Source organism: Nycticebus coucang, chromosome X (assembly GCF_027406575.1).
Source record: "Nycticebus coucang isolate mNycCou1 chromosome X, mNycCou1.pri, whole genome shotgun sequence".
NCBI classification, from domain to species: domain Eukaryota; kingdom Metazoa; phylum Chordata; class Mammalia; order Primates; family Lorisidae; genus Nycticebus; species Nycticebus coucang.
In genome coordinates, this window is record NC_069804.1 from 93,184,975 (window position 1) to 93,201,339 (window position 16,365).

The following is a 16,365-nucleotide window of genomic DNA, read 5'->3' on the forward strand; positions in this document are numbered from 1 at the left end:
AATTTTGGCTTGTAAAAAAAGGTTAGTGTGCCCAGATAAAGGCCTGCTTATTTTTCCATTATTGCAAGAGTTAACTCCTTATTGACTGTGGCATGTGCTACAGAGTTTTTTTCAAGGAAAAGGAAGTTGTAAGGTGTCTCACTATGCACCCAACCTCTGTTCCATTTAGGCTTTTGACATGTATGGCCATACTTAGAGAATTGGCTGGAAAAACAATGCCAAGGTTCTAGGTACCTGATGGGCCAAAGAACCTCCTGGAAATGAACTTGTCCATGGGGAAGAAAAGTCAAAGAAGTCAAGATGAGTTCAAAGAAAGTAGATCAGCCCCATTAGAAAGCATGATTCCAATTATAGAATAAGTATATTTCAGTTGGACTTGTTACTAACTTAATTAATGTATAAGAACTCATTTTTTTTTTGCATGCTCACCAACAGAATATAAGTGTTCCTTTCTTTCTGCATTCACTCCAGGGTCGTCCATCAATTCATGAATGTATAACTAAAAATGTGGTATATGTATACAATGGACTACTACTTAGCCATAAATGTAATGAATCTTCTGTAACAACGTGAATGGAACTGGTGGCCATTTTCCTTAGTGAAATATCACAAGAATAGAAAAACAAATACCACATGTACTTGCTGTTAAATTTGAACTAACCAGTGAACACATGTTCACAGAGGAAGGCAAAACTCAGTGGAAATTAAGCAGGGGTATGTATGCTTATTTCTTTTGAAACGAGATCTCTGATCTCAAACTCTTGGGTTCAATCAATCCTCCCACCCTAGCTTCCCGAGTGTCTGAGATTACAGGCAGGTATCACTGCTTAATAGTGATTCATTGTGTTATTTAATACTCTACTAATGGTAATTTTGGAAAATTTGAGATATAAAATTTTGTTTACTACCTTAGTTGTTCAAACAACTGAGCAAATTATTGAAAACTGAAGGGGGAAGTTTAGTTCAACAACCTACCTAATGGGTACACTGAACACTATTTGGGTGATGGGCACAAATAGCCAGAATTCAAGCATTATAAAAGTCTTACATGTAACCTAAAACATTTTTATCCCCTTAATACTTTGAAATGAAGAAGAAGTCATTCTTTAGTCCTAGAGATATATTAAGAGAGGAAAAGATATCCAATACAAGATATCCATTCTAACCAAGAGAAGTAGACGTTATTAGTCTCCATATAAAAATGTCCAGAAGTACCACCAGCAGCAAGAACTTTCAAGTCGTTAGTTGAGAGTGGTGCCTTAAAAGGCAATGGAGTCCATAGATTTTTTTTTTTACATAGGAGGCATTAGGACAGCCAGTAAAAGAAGAAAATAGGATTCATCATGTAGCAGCCAAAAGGACTGATGCACATGAAATCTGAGAGATGTCCACTAGTTATCTGTGATGTACTGGGTACATGAGTAGAGTGAAGGAGAACAGTTACTAGATATTTTTTAAAACAAGTGGATCCAGTGTAGCTCAAAACAAGGTGATGTGGCCTGGGAAAAGAAAATAATTTATGGTTATATTACTTTTCTAGTAAGAAAATAAATGTATAACAGAAAAAGAACTGAATATATTAAGAAAGTAAAGCACAAGCAGGCATAATAACTTTGTCTAGTGATGTTAACCGCCTAATTTATAAAAGTATAAATGGATACACTAGGGGTATAAACAGTAAAATGAATGATCCCTCCAACACTATCCATGAGAGATTATCAATAAGATATGTCATCGATGAAATGTATCAATTATCACTGAGACATTATTAGGTAACTGTTATATGTATACTAATAAATGTTAATGCATCTCAAATTTTCCAAAATTACCATTATTAGGGTATTAAATACCACAATAAATCACTACTAAGCAGTGGTACCTGCCTATAATCTCAGATACTTAGGAGGCTAGGGTGGGAGGATTGCTTGAGCCCAGGAGTTTGAGATCAGAGATCTCGTTTGAAAAGAAATAAACATACCATAATTATACTGTTCATTTACTGTGTGCCAGATGCTTTATATAAGCTATCTCACTCAATCCCCACAGCAATTCTACACATTAAGTACTACTATAACCATTTTGTACATGAACAAAAGGTCTCAGAAAGATGGTGGACTCTGAGATGTACTACAAATATGTGGTAGAATTGGGTTTGTGATCCTGTTGTGAATGACTTCAATCTTGACATTCTCTCTGTGACAATACATTCTCTTCCGAGAGGGTAGAGAGATCAAAACGAATGTGGAAAAATGTATATAGCTGCAATAGCATATTGTTATCATGATTCAGTGTTATTGTGTTATTGGGATTGTTATTGTGATTATGGTTCAGGGGAATCTGTTTTTTATTTTAACATCCCATTTATGTATTGATAGTACCTTAAGTCTCATTTAGTGAATATTAAGTGAAATTTCAGCTTTCTTCACAGAAAAATAATACACGCGCACATGTGCGCGCACTGTAAGTAAATGAAAAGGCAAATGAATGGCACTGAAGTTACTTCTGAAAAGATAGTGATTGTATTAATTTTACTTTTTTCATAAATATAACTTACTTTCTTTTAAATAGAAACTTTTGAACTCTGAATATGTCAGGTAGAAAGTTAGTTCTAGTTCTGTATAAACTTTGAGAGTTGGTAGAAATGTGGACAGAAATGTAATGTTATGTTTCCAGGCTCAATAACATAATTTACTCAGTTTTTAATAATGTGCTCAGTTTTGACTCACATACTGGTTGATAAAATCCAAACAGCTTACATTCCCTGTATATTTGTATGTGAGCTAGTTAATCACACATAGAAATATTCACAATTTTCCTAGTTGAATGTCTATAATTGCAAATTTAAAACTTTCAATGACTTCCTGTTGTTTTTAGGATGAAAAACAAAATCCTTAATGGCCTAAATAAGCCCTATATCGTTTTGTGTCTGCCTCTCTTTTTGTACCTCTTCTCAAGTCACTCCAATACTTGATCACTACGCTCCAGCCACACTGGTTCAGGGTCATTTTACGTACTGTACTCAAATTATGATACATTACTGAAATTACTTTGTCCTCTTGTTGGAAAATATTTCAAATATAAAAATTAGTACATAAAATGAGAACTGATAAGTATGTTCACAAAGAACTATTTGAAGAATCCTAGGTTAGGATTCTTCTAAATTCCATAAAGTTTAGATTTATCAAAAACAAATTACTTTTTATGAATTATGTGTCTTGTTGAAATTAAATGTGATAGAGTAAACCTAAGTGTAATTTATTTGTTTAAATCCTTTCTTCTTCCAAAAGAAATTGAGGAGGTTCTAAATCCAGTTTCAAAGAGCAATACTGCACTCTTTTGGTTCCCTCTCTCTGCTCCTTAAATTTGCGTATGTAACAGCGGGAAATCAGAGCATATAGAATAAAACAAAATTAAGAGTCTTAACAACCAAACATGATGTGTGTATTTTTTTTTGCATACTGATGAGAAAAACAAAGCTACAAAAGGATATCTTTGAGATAATTAAAAACATTAACCTAACCTGGGTATTAGATGCTATCAGGAGATTATTGTTGATTCTGTAGGTATGATAATCACATGGTAGTTTTGTGGAAAAATAAGTCTTTTTAGTTAGCTATGCATACTGAAGGGTAATCTGATATAATGTCTGGAATTTGTCTTGCTTTAAAGTATTTCAAAAAAAAAGTAAAGAAGAGAATAGATATAAAGTGAATGTTGTACCGTATACCAAACACCCAGAACAAACACATGTAAAGAAAAGCTATAAAATGACAAGAAGAAAACTTGGGTGGATTTTTCTTTATTATTTAGGGATAGAACAGACCTTTTAAACTATGTCTAAAAATCCAGACCAAAGGAAAAATATAATATTAACAATATCAATTAATTTAAAAATAAAAACTTATTCATATACAAAAGAAAAAAATTGTCATAATTTTCTAAATTACATGTGAAAATTTTAGGTGGAAAAATATTTACAACTGATATCACCAATGAGAGTGAATATTCCTAATTTGTAAAGAGGTTCTAGAAATTGATAAGAAAAAGATAAGCAATCCAATAGAAAATGACAAAATGACATAAATATGCAGTTCACAAAAAAGAGTATAAATTCCACATACATGTAAAAAACGTTCAATATTTCTCATAAAAAGAAAAATATATATTAAAATACAATGAGAAATAATTTCCACAAATAAGATTCAGGAAATAAGCACTCTCATATATTTTGGTAGAACAGTTCATATGGAGGATAATTTGGTAATATTTTTTAAAAATACAAATGAATTTCTCCTTTGGCTCAATAATTCTACTGAGAATTGATCTCTACAGATATACATGAATATGTGTACAAACATATTTATTGGTGTATTGCTTGGATAAATAAAATATTGTAAATAACCTAAATGCCCATCACTAAACAACTGGCTAAATAAGTTATAGTACATTTATACAAGAGATACTATGTATCTGTTTAAAAAAATAATGAGTGGGGATCACCTCTATTTATATTGACATGGGAAGATTTCAGGATATATAGTTAAGTGAAAAAAAAGCAAAGAAAGTGTACTATCTTCTGAAAGATAGTGTACTATCTTCTGAAAAAAAGTCTCCACTAGAAGAGTTAGAAATGTACAATATTAATAAATAAACAATGAAAATGATTATTATATATAACTGTATTTTCTTATTTTTACATTAACACTTGAAGTATTAACAGAACACAAGAATGAATAAAAGCAGTTAATGGAGGGGGTGGAGGGAGTAGCGTAGATGGGGAGAGGATAGGAATGGAACTTCTTTATATAAAACTTGTTATATTGCTTTATTTTGAATCACATGAGTGTATTTCATATTCAAAATAATATAGATAAATAATAATTTTAAAAAGTCAGCTCCTCAGCAAACCTTCCTTATTTCTACCAAGAATATTTAAACTTTCCCTTTGCTGTGCTCTTACACTATTTTATCTTGTCTGTTTTATATACACAGTTCTCTGTAACACTCTTCAGTCAGCACTATATATATTTTTTTGTTTCTTCTCTTGTTACTCCTGCAAGCCTACGAGTCCCTTAAGTGTAGGAATATTGTTTTAATGCATCTCTGTGTCTCTTAGAAAGAGTGCAGAGTTTGGCAAGAGGTAGCTGTTCAGTAAATTGTCTTTGAATAAAAGTAACCTTTTCAGATCTGCCTTGTCTTGATGAATCTCTCTCTCTTTTTTTTTTTTTTATTAAATTACAACAACTGTGTACATTATTGCATTTATGGGGTACAAGGTGCTGGTTTTATATGCAATTTATAGGACTTCCATCAAACTGGTTAACATAGCCTTTACCTCAACTTACTTAATCGTTGTGTTAAGACATTTATACACTACTCTTAATAGATTTGACATGTACCCTTGCAATAAATAGAATCTTTCTTGTGTCTATTTTGTTGAATTTATTAGTATCTTATATTAGAATTATTTACTTAGATTTGTTTGTCTTTATGAGATTATGAATCCCTGGAGGTATAGTAGGTGTTCAGATGGATGGGAAAGTGAAACTTTTAAAAATTAGAAATATCTTTTCTATAATTCCACGTAAATTAGCAAATGATATTAATACTATAATATCTAAGATGACAATTTCCTAGTAGAATAAGTCTTATTAGAGAAAAATAAGAATAAAACCTTCAAAATTGGTATTTTTAAAATTACACTTATACACCCTACAGTCATTTTTATTAAAGGATATGCTTAAAACTGTTAAGCTTGTCTTAAAATACCCTTTATATTAACTTCCTAGAATTTCACATATTTAGTTTGGAAGACATTAATGTTATTTAGACAAACTTCCATAAACTTGTCAGAACAACAAGGCAGAACAAGAGCAGAACTACATTAATAAATGGAGATCAAAGTTCTCCAACTGATGAGACATTTTCCTAGAGCACATAGATTCTTTGAATGAAACTCCATTGAATTACCTGAAATTCATTTTTTTTAGTAAAGTCATTCATTTAGGAAATATTTTTGATCAACTACTATGCTAGGCATTCTGAGACAAATAAAATATTATCTGTGTCCTCAGGGAGGCAGTATAGTGTAGCAGTTAAAACACATATAATTAAAAAAACATTCCTTTTAAAACATTGCTTCTCTCTTTACTGGTTTGGTGACCTTGAGCAGTTTACTTAAATACCATGCCTAAGTTTTATCCTCTGTCAAATAAGTATAATAATAGCTATTTCATAGGATTGTTATGAAGAGTTAAATGGAATACTGTATGCATATGTACAAGGCTTTCCACACTCCTTGGCACATCATGAGCACTGCAAAGAGTTTATTTACAGTCTTTTAGTATGGAAATAGAAGTGTTCTTTTTGACAGTGTATCTTTACCTAGTGTAGCATTCATCAGTTTATTAGTGTGTATGTAAATATGACCCCACTCCAAATACTTACAGACTTGTTATTCACAGATGGTACTTTTCGTAGTCCTTTTGTGTTGCTATAAAGGAATACTTAAGACTGAGTAATTTATAAAGAAATGATGTTTATTTGGCTCATAGTTCTACAGGCTGTACAAGAACCATGGCACCAGCATCTGCTCTGTTGAGGGACTAGGCTGCTTTTACTCGTGGCATAAGACAAAGGGGAGCCACAAATCACCCAGAGAGAGAGTAAGAATCACATAGAGAGAGGAAAAAATAAAAAATATGAGAGAGAGAGTAGGAGGTGCCAGGCTACTTTCAACAATTCCCTATAGGAACTATGAGTGAGAATTCACTCTCTTGAGAATTACATCAAGCCATTCTTGAAGGATCCAAGATTTTCCCCCATTAACCAAACACCTCCTACTAGACCCTACCTCTGTCACTGGGGATCAAATTTCAACAGGAGACTTAGTGGGTCCAAAAAAAAAAAAGCAACATTTCCAAATCATAGAAGTACTCTCGACTAATTCTCAGGCTTTATGAGGCATGGAGTAGCAACCTAAAAGTATTAAGAAAAATTATTAAATGAAACTGATGAATGACTACTAGTAATCTCACTGAGAACAAAGAAAAGAGGCTCTATAAGGCTGCTGATGTAAGAATATAATTTATTTGTATGATGAAACAGCAGAATTCTAAGAAAGATGTACATTTGTTAAAAATCAATGAACCTATATTGACACATCATCACCCAAAAGTTCATAGCTAACATTAGGGGTCACTCTTGGTGTTGTACATTCTATAGGTTTGGATATATTTGTAATGACATGTAGCCACCATTATAGGATTATACAGAGTAGTCTGGTTGCCCTACAAATTCTCTGTGCTCTACCTATTTATCTCTTCTTTTCCTCCCAACTCCTGGAAGCCACTGACCTTTTTACAATATTTATAGATTTGCCTTTTCCAAAGTGTCATATAGGAATCATATAGTATGTAGCCTTTTCAGACTGGCTTTTTTCTCTTAATAATACAGATTTAAGTTTCTTCCATGTCTTTTCATCTCTTGAAAGCTCAGTTCCTTTTAGAGCTGAATAAAATTTTATTTCTTAACATACCACATTTCTTCATGTACTGAAGAACGTCCTAGTTACTTCCAAGTTTTGGCAATTATGAATAAAGCTACTGTTAACATTCATATGCAGGTTTCTGCACGTAAGTTTTTTCTTTCTTTCTTTCTTTCTTTTTTTTTTTTTTTGAGACAGCATCTCACTATGTCACCCTCCTTAGAGTGCTGTGGCATCACTACTCACAGCAACCTCCAACTCTTCGGCTTAAGCAATTCTCTTACCTAAGCCTCCCAAGTGGCTGGGAGTACAGGTGCCTGTCACAGCACCTGGCTATTTTTTTGTTGCAGTTGTCATTGTTGTTTAGCAGGCCCCGGTCCGGGTTTGAACCCATCAGCTTGGGTGTATGTGGTTGATACTCTACCCACTGAGCTACAGGCGTCACCTGGACATAAGTTTTTATTTCATTTGGGTAAATACCGATGCTGAATCATTTGGTATGCATATGTTTGGTTTTGTAAGAAACTGTCAAACTGTTTTCCAAAGTGGCTATATCATTTTGCGTTTCTACCTGCAACGAATGAGAGTTCCTGTTGCTCCACATCCTCACCATCATGTGAAGTCAGTCTTCTGAATTTTGGTCATTCTAATAGATGTGTAGTATTATTACATGGTTGTTTTAATTTGTATTTTCTGATGACACAAGATGTTGAGTATACTCAATATACTCATTTGCCATCTGCATGTTTTTTTTAGTGAGGTGTCTGTTAAATCTTTGACCTATTTTTTAATTGGTTGTTTTCTTTCTTATTGTTGAGATTTTTAAAGTACTTTGATTATTTTGGATAAAAGTCCTTTATAATTTATGGATTTTGTAGATATTTTCTTCTGGTTTATGGATCCTTTTTATTCTCCTGACAGTATCTTTTGCAGAGCAAATATTTTAATTTGGGGGATAAAAAATTTATTAAAATATAATTCATACATCATATAATTCACCACTTTAAAGTGTACATTCCAATAATTTTTAGTGGTGCTGTATTCAGTTGTGGAAGCATCGTCACAATAAATTTAGAACCTTTTCATGACCCTCATGACCCTCAAAAGAAATCACATACCCTGTGGTCTTTGCCTCCCAATTCCCCTATCCTTCCCCACCCCCCAGCAACAGCCCTTATCAACTACCATTCTACTTTCTTTCCCTATTTGCCTATTCCAGGCCAACAAACAAACAGACATTTTAATGATGTTCAACTCATCAATTTTTTTTTCATGGATCACGCTTTTGTTATTGTAACTAAAAATTTATTGCCAAACTCTGGGCCACCTAAATCTCCTCCTGTTGTTATCTTCTAGAAGTTTTGCAGTTTTGCATTTTACATTTAGGTCTGTGATCCATTTTGGTTTATTTCTGTTATGAGTGTAAATCTTATGTCTAGATTCATTTTGTTTTTGCACATGGTTGTCCATCAAGTTGTTCCAATACCATTTGTTGAAAAGACCACTTTTTCCTCACTGTATAGCCTCTGCTCCTTTGTCAAAGGTCAGTTAATTGTATTTATGTGGGTCTTTTTCTACATTCTATTGTGTTCCATTGTTCTAAATGTCTATTTTTTCACTACTACCACATCGTCTTGATTATTGTAGTTTTATACTAAGTCTTGAAATTAGATAATAATGGTCCTCCAATTTTGTTCTTCTCTTTTGGCATATTTTATGTTATTTTTAAGTGGTGTATTTAAAATATTTTATTTCTCAAGTTTTTTGTTAATGTGATGGAATATCATTCTATTTATGTATTGATATTACAAACATATCTTGCTGAATTTATTTATTATTGAAAATAGTTTATATAGGGTGGTGCCTATGGCTCAAAGGAGTAGGGCGCCTGCCCCATATGCCGGAGGTGGCGAGTTCAAGCCCAGTTCTCGCCAAAACCTGCAAAATAAATAAATAAATAAATAAATATAAAATAGTTCATAAATTTAACTATATATGTATGTATGTATGTATGTGTATTTTATTTACAATTAATGGCATTTAAATTTGTTCCCTTCCAATAATTATATGTTTTTTTCTTGTTCTTACTGTGTTGTCCATAATATCTAGCACTATGTTAAGTAGAGAAGGTAAGAATTGGTATTTATGTTTCATCCTACCGTCAGAGGAAAAACTTGAATATTTCACCACTATGTATGGTGTTTATCTTTCACATATATTTTTTATCACATTAAAGAATCTCCTTTCTATTTCAAGTTTGCTATTTTTTAATATTAAGGAATATTTAATTAGTCAAATTACTTTACTGCATCTATTGAGATGATCATATGGCTTTTCTCCTTCCTTCAGTTAATGAGGCACATTACATTGACCCCTTTTCACATGTTGAATTAACCCTGAATTCTTAGTGTTGGAAATGGCAGTCTTCTGCATGCAGCCTGTTAATCTCCACTCAGCCAGTAATGATGGGCATTGAGACTAGAACATTTCCTTAACAATAAAGAGCCCATACAAGTTGCTCTGGGTTTACTGTTTTGCATGGCAATATTTTTTCCTGTTCCAAACTTTCCTGGTATTAGTAACTGAATGGCATACTCAACAGAAAAAAGAAAAGAAAATCTCAATCATAAAGTACTATATTATCACTTTTATATACTACTGGACTTGGTTTGACATTCTTTTGTTTAGCAACTTTGCCTTTTTTTTTTTTTTTTTTTTTTTTTTGTAAAGACAGAGTCTCACTTTACTGCCCTCGGTAGAGTGCCATGACGTCACATGGCTCACAGCAACCTCCAGCTCTTGGGCTTAGGCGATTCTTTTGCCTCAGCCTCCCCAGCAGCTGGGACTACAGGCGCTCGCCACAACACCCGGCTATTTTTTTGTTGCAGTTTGGCCGGGGCTGGGTTTGAACCCGCCACCTTCGGTATATGGGGCCAGCGCCCTACTCAAATGAGATTGGCCTATTCATCTCTTTGAATGTAATGTACTCATAAAGCTTTTTTTTTTTTTTTTTTTGGCCGGGGCTGGGTTTGAACCCATCACCTCCAGCATATGGGACCAGCACCCTACTCACTGAGCCACAGGCGCCACCCCCTCATAAAGCTTTGAAATGAATGCTAAGTTTACCAAGACATGATTGGAAACTATCCCTTTTCTTCTATTATCTGGAAGAACATGGGTAAATTGGCATTATTAATTCCTTAACCGTTTTGTATAATTTACCAATGAAACCATCTGGGCCTATAGTTTACACTGTGGGAAGGTTCTAATTACAAATAGAATTTTAAAATTTTCTCACATCTTGTTGTTCTATACATATTTTAAACAGACAAGAAATTATTATCATTGTTTTGCAGTCATTACTCATTTCAGATTCACTGAAATATGAATCATTTCCATGGGTCTTCACTCTTTTCTGTATCTCTCAGATTCTAACTATACTCTTTTAAAAATTTTTGCCTGAAATACATACTTTCAGTGGAACTTCAGGTGAAGAATTCAGTTTTGTTTATTGGAATATGTACTTAATCCACATAGTTTATAAGGAATATTTGTGTTGTCTTCAGAATTTTATGTTGAAAATTGTATTCTTTCAGCACATAGAATCTATCTTTCCATTATTCTCCCTCATTATATTTATGTTCCTTTGGTGGTAATATGTCTTTTTATTTTTGGCTGCTTTTATGATTTTCTATCTGTGCTTTCAGATACATCTATTTTTTAAAGCAGTATTATTTTTGATTGAGTGCTAGATCTTGAGTTAAAAATAGGCTCTAGATGATGTTATCTCATTTCAAAGACAAATTATTTTTGCTTTTGGAGCAATCCCACATCACCTTAAAGGTGCCTTTGTTTTTTTCTTCAAGTTTTGTTTCCCTTGTTTCTAGAATATAACAGTGGAGAAGTGATGCTATGTGACTTCTGAGGTAAGGTCATAAAAGGTAATATAGTTTCTACATCATCTGCTGGACTCTGAGCTAGCTGCATTATGAAAAAATCAACTATCTGAAGCTTCCCTGCCATGAGAAAGCCCAAGTTACATAGTGAGATCATGTGCAGGCACTCCAGTCAACATTTACAGTTGAGTTTGATATATGAACTATGTCTCAACACAGATAGCAGACACATGAACAAAGGATCCTCCAGGTAGTTTCAGCCTCCAGCTGTATAGTGACTTATAGCATTCAAGGTTTTTCACCTAAGGACCAAGATATAATAAAGAAGAGATAAGTAATAATCACTGTGCCCTGGCTGTATTTATGACCCCATGAGTATAATAAAATGAATGTTTCATGACAATAAGCTTTGGGGTTATTTGTTATACAGCAGTGGTAAAAGTGAAGAGTATTGTGGAGGTGGTATTGCTATAAGGAAATGAAAATAAATATAAAGGTGTAATATTAGAAAGGAAAAATATAGCCAACATTTTATGGTTAACATAATTGTGTAAGTAGAAAATGCAAAAGAATATGTAGATAAATTGTTAGCATTAACACGTGAGCTTAGAAAAATTATGGTATACCTAAATCAACTGTATTTCTATGTTGCATTTACATTATAACTTTTTTAAAAGGAAATATAAAGGGTTATGAACAGTCAAGACACTTGATAAAGAAGACTAAAGTAGAAGAACTTTCTGTATCAAATTTCAAGATATTTAAATGTATAGTAATTAAGATTAGTGTCTTAATGGCACAAAGGTAGACAAACAGACAAATGAATCAGACATATACTACACATATAACCATTTGATCTTTGACAAATGTGGTATTACAAACCACTGGGAAAAATGATATATATATTTTTTTTTTTCAATTTCTAGTGCTAGAAAAATTGTATATCTATTTGGGGAAAATTAAACTTGACCAATCTCTTACAGCTTACACAAATCAGTCCCAGATGAATTGTAGATATAAAAGTAAAAAGAAGCACAATAAAGCTTTTATAAATGAATGTGAGAGAACATGTTTATGTCCATAGGATCTGTGGAAAGATTTCTTAAACAATTCCCAAAGAGCACTAATCATAAAGGAAAAGATTGAGATATTGGACTAACTTAAAATTAAAAACAATTTTTCATTAAATTATATCATTAAAATGTAAAAAGGTCAAGCCTCAGGTTGGTAGAATTTATCAGAAACAAATAAGGGACAACATTCTTCTATTCAGAATAGAGACATAGAAAAACAAACAAATAGAAAAATGAGCAAAATTTCTAAACAGATATGCCACCAAAGAAGATATCCAAATGGCAATAAATAGACAATAAGGTACACAACTTCCTCATAATCAGGGAAATGTTCATTAAAATCACAGTGAGATTACTATTCCACACCAAATAAGTATTAACATTTAATTAATATGTAGATTTCTTAAGACAATAAATACAAAATACTTTTTCAAAACCCTTTGATAATTTTTACTTTAATCAAGTATTAACCTTTCAAGTCCAATTATATAAGCAGGTAGTTTTAGGGGATTATTATTTTTTTGGATTTTGGAATAATATGATGGTACATACAATTAGGATGTATTTTTGGCATTTGTAAGGTAAAGTCTGAGTTGCAGTTGAATCCTTCACCCAGGAAGTGTGCCATATACCCCTGCATTGTACTTGTTATGTAGAATTTACTAAATTTCCTCAACCCCTCCCCTCCTCTTGAATTTAACTGTGTTTTTCTCTCATTTGGGACTGCAGTTGCTACTCCACTAGTTTCAAAATAGTATTAAGTTCATTGGATACTTGCTTTTGCGTTCTTGAGATACTTTATTTATGAGAATATTCTCCAAATCCATGGAGGTAAATATAAAAGAGGAAAAGTCTCCACCTTTTTATGGTTGAATAGTATTTCATATTATACATATATCGCTGTATATTAACCCATTCATATGTTGATGGGCACTTGGATTGTTTCCACAATTTTGTGATTATGATTTGAATTGCTTTAAACATTTTAGTGCAGGTGTCCTTATGATAAAATGATTTTTTTCTCCTGAGTAGAAACCTAGTAATGGAATTACAGGATCAAATGGAAGGTCTACTAAGGATTATCTGTCCTTATTTCCAAAAGGACTACAATAGTTTGCAATCCTACCAATAATGCATAAGTGTTACCCTCTCTCTGTACCCACACCATTATCTGCAGCTTTGGGAAATCGTGATGTGGGATATTCTCAGTGGTATTAGGTTATAACCTAATCTTCATTTCTCTGATGATTAGGGACAATGAGCTTTCTTCATGTGTTTATTGGCCATTTGTCCTCTTTAGAAAAGATTCTGTTCATGTGTGTTGCCCACTTTTCTTGTTGATATATTTCAGGCAAATGGAAACCAAGAGAAAGCAGCAGTCGAAATCCTTTTTTGGGATACAATTGTCTTGAAAGTTACAAAAGTAATGAAAGGCAAAGATGGACACTATATAATGGTCATAGGAATAATACAAGAAGATGTTTCTATTCTAAATATTTTTGCACCCAACATTAACACCTCCAGTTTATCAAATGAACCTTACTTTATTTGAACAGTATGGAATACTACAGTACCATAATTGTGAGGGACTTCAACACCCTGCTGACAGAACTGGACTAATCCTATAAGCATAAACTAAACAAAGAATTGATGGACTTAAACACAACTCTAGGTCAAATGGGCTTAACAGACATATATAGAACAGTTCACCCCATTACCACTGAATACAGGTTCTTATCAGGTTCTGGATCATTCTCCAAGACTGATCATATCCTAGGACACAGAGAAAGCCTTAACAATTTTAAAGAATTGAAATTACACCATGTATCTTTATAGACCAACAGAACAAAAGAAGAACTCAATTCTAACAGAAACAAACATCCTTCAGTGAAGTCATAGAAACTAAACAACCTTTGGCTGATGATAGCTAGGTCAAGGAGGAAATAATGAGGGAAATTGATAGATTCCTTGAACAAAATAATAATAAAACCACAAGGACAAAACATGTGGGACACTGCAAAAGCAGTCCCAGGAGGGAAATTTATTACGTTAAATGCCCACATCCAGGAGACTGAAAGACCATGAATCAACTATCTAATGAGTCATGTCAAGGAACTGGAAAAAGAAGAACAATCCAATCCCAAACTAAGTAGAAGGAAATAAATAACCAAGATTAAGTCAGAACTAAATGAAGTCAAGAACAAAAAACCATTCAGAAGATTAATAGGACTATCCTATGATGGCTTAAAATGAAGCAGAAATGAACATTATAGAATATCCATTCCAGGAATGGCTGAATGTAGTGAGAAGCAAGTCCAATATTGTACATAATGATATTTTCCAGGTTAGAAATATTGGAAATGTCCCCCATGTATTCCAAGTGCTATCAATAAGGACCAACATATTTTGTGTACAAAATCAACTTATTGGATATATATATATTTTTTTTTTTGAGACAGAGTCTCAAGCTGTCCCCTTGGGTAGAGTGCCTTCATGTCACAGCTCATAGCAACCTCAAACTCTTGGGATTAAGTGATTCTCTTGCCTCAGTCTCCCAAGTAGCTGGGACCACAGGTTTCCACCACAACACCTGGCTACTATTTTTTTTGGTTGTAATTCTCATTGTTTTGGCAGGCCTGGGCCAGATTCAAACCCACCAGTTCTGGTGTATGTAGCTGGAGCCCTAGTTGCTGAGTTATAGGCACTGAGCCTATTGGAGATATTTTCACTTAGATTAATACAATCCAATCATACTTAAAAGAAAAACACTTAAGTAATCATTCTCCCAATTTCTGAAAGTTCCAGATAAGGCCCATTAAACTCATGGCTAATCTGCCATTCAATTCAATGGAGGTAAATAATTTTGTAATATAGGTACTAATATTAAAAAAAAAGACTATAGGTCCAAATAGAGTACATGTTCACCACTGAGAATAGGGAAGTTGTACTACATAGTATAAGAAAAAAATGCTTATTTTGTGGGCTAGAAGATAAAATAACAATAGCACTGATGTTGGTAATTATGAAGGTAGCTAGCTCACTCTGACTTACTTTTGTCTTATCATTTGTATAAATATTCTTGGTTGTTGTATCTAGAAAAGGTCAAGAGGTAGACAAGTAGAGTGGTCAGAAAAGGGCATGAGGATGTGGGGAGAAGTTGATGAAGGAACAGGAAGAGAAAAGGCACGAAAGTGAACATAAGTATGATGATTGCAGTGGGTGGCCAACAATGCTTATGGAAGGAAGCTTGGGAAAGCAAAGGATAAGATGATATAAACAATATGGGGTCAGATTATAGTGAGTGATACTGGAATTTCAGGTTCTTGGTCTCCGTGATTTGAAGAATAAATCCATGGACCACAGGATCAGTGGTAAGTCAGGATTTATTTACAGAAACCAAAAATTACAACTACAAAAACCAAACTTCCTGGCAGAGAGAACCCAGGAGGGGAACAAGCTCTCCTGCTCCCTCTTCCAGGTCTGTCTTCAGGCTCTCTGCTCAAGGGTTTACATAGTGTCAGGGGGGTTGTTCTGCCAGGGTGTGGGTCTTGTCAGTTACAGCCAGCTGTCCAGTGAAATCTCAGGCCTTGGAAACTGACAGGAAATCCACCAGTCAGAAGTGCATGTGGAGGAGACAGCAAGGTGCCATCCATGAAACTGACCAGTCAGAAGTCCACCTTGAAGAGACAGCAAGTTTCCAGCATTTCCCCTGCAGGTGTCCGGCCCTTCCAGCAAGCTGGTTCCTCCATCTGCAGGAGCATCAACACTTCCAGGGCTAAGGTAGCAGGTCATTGTGCTGCCTAGTCCTGCATCATGAGGACTCCTTAGAATTATAATTTATCTTTAGTTTGATAGTTTTATTTTATATAGAACAATTTATTAGCATTCATCTCTGATAGAAATTGTGATA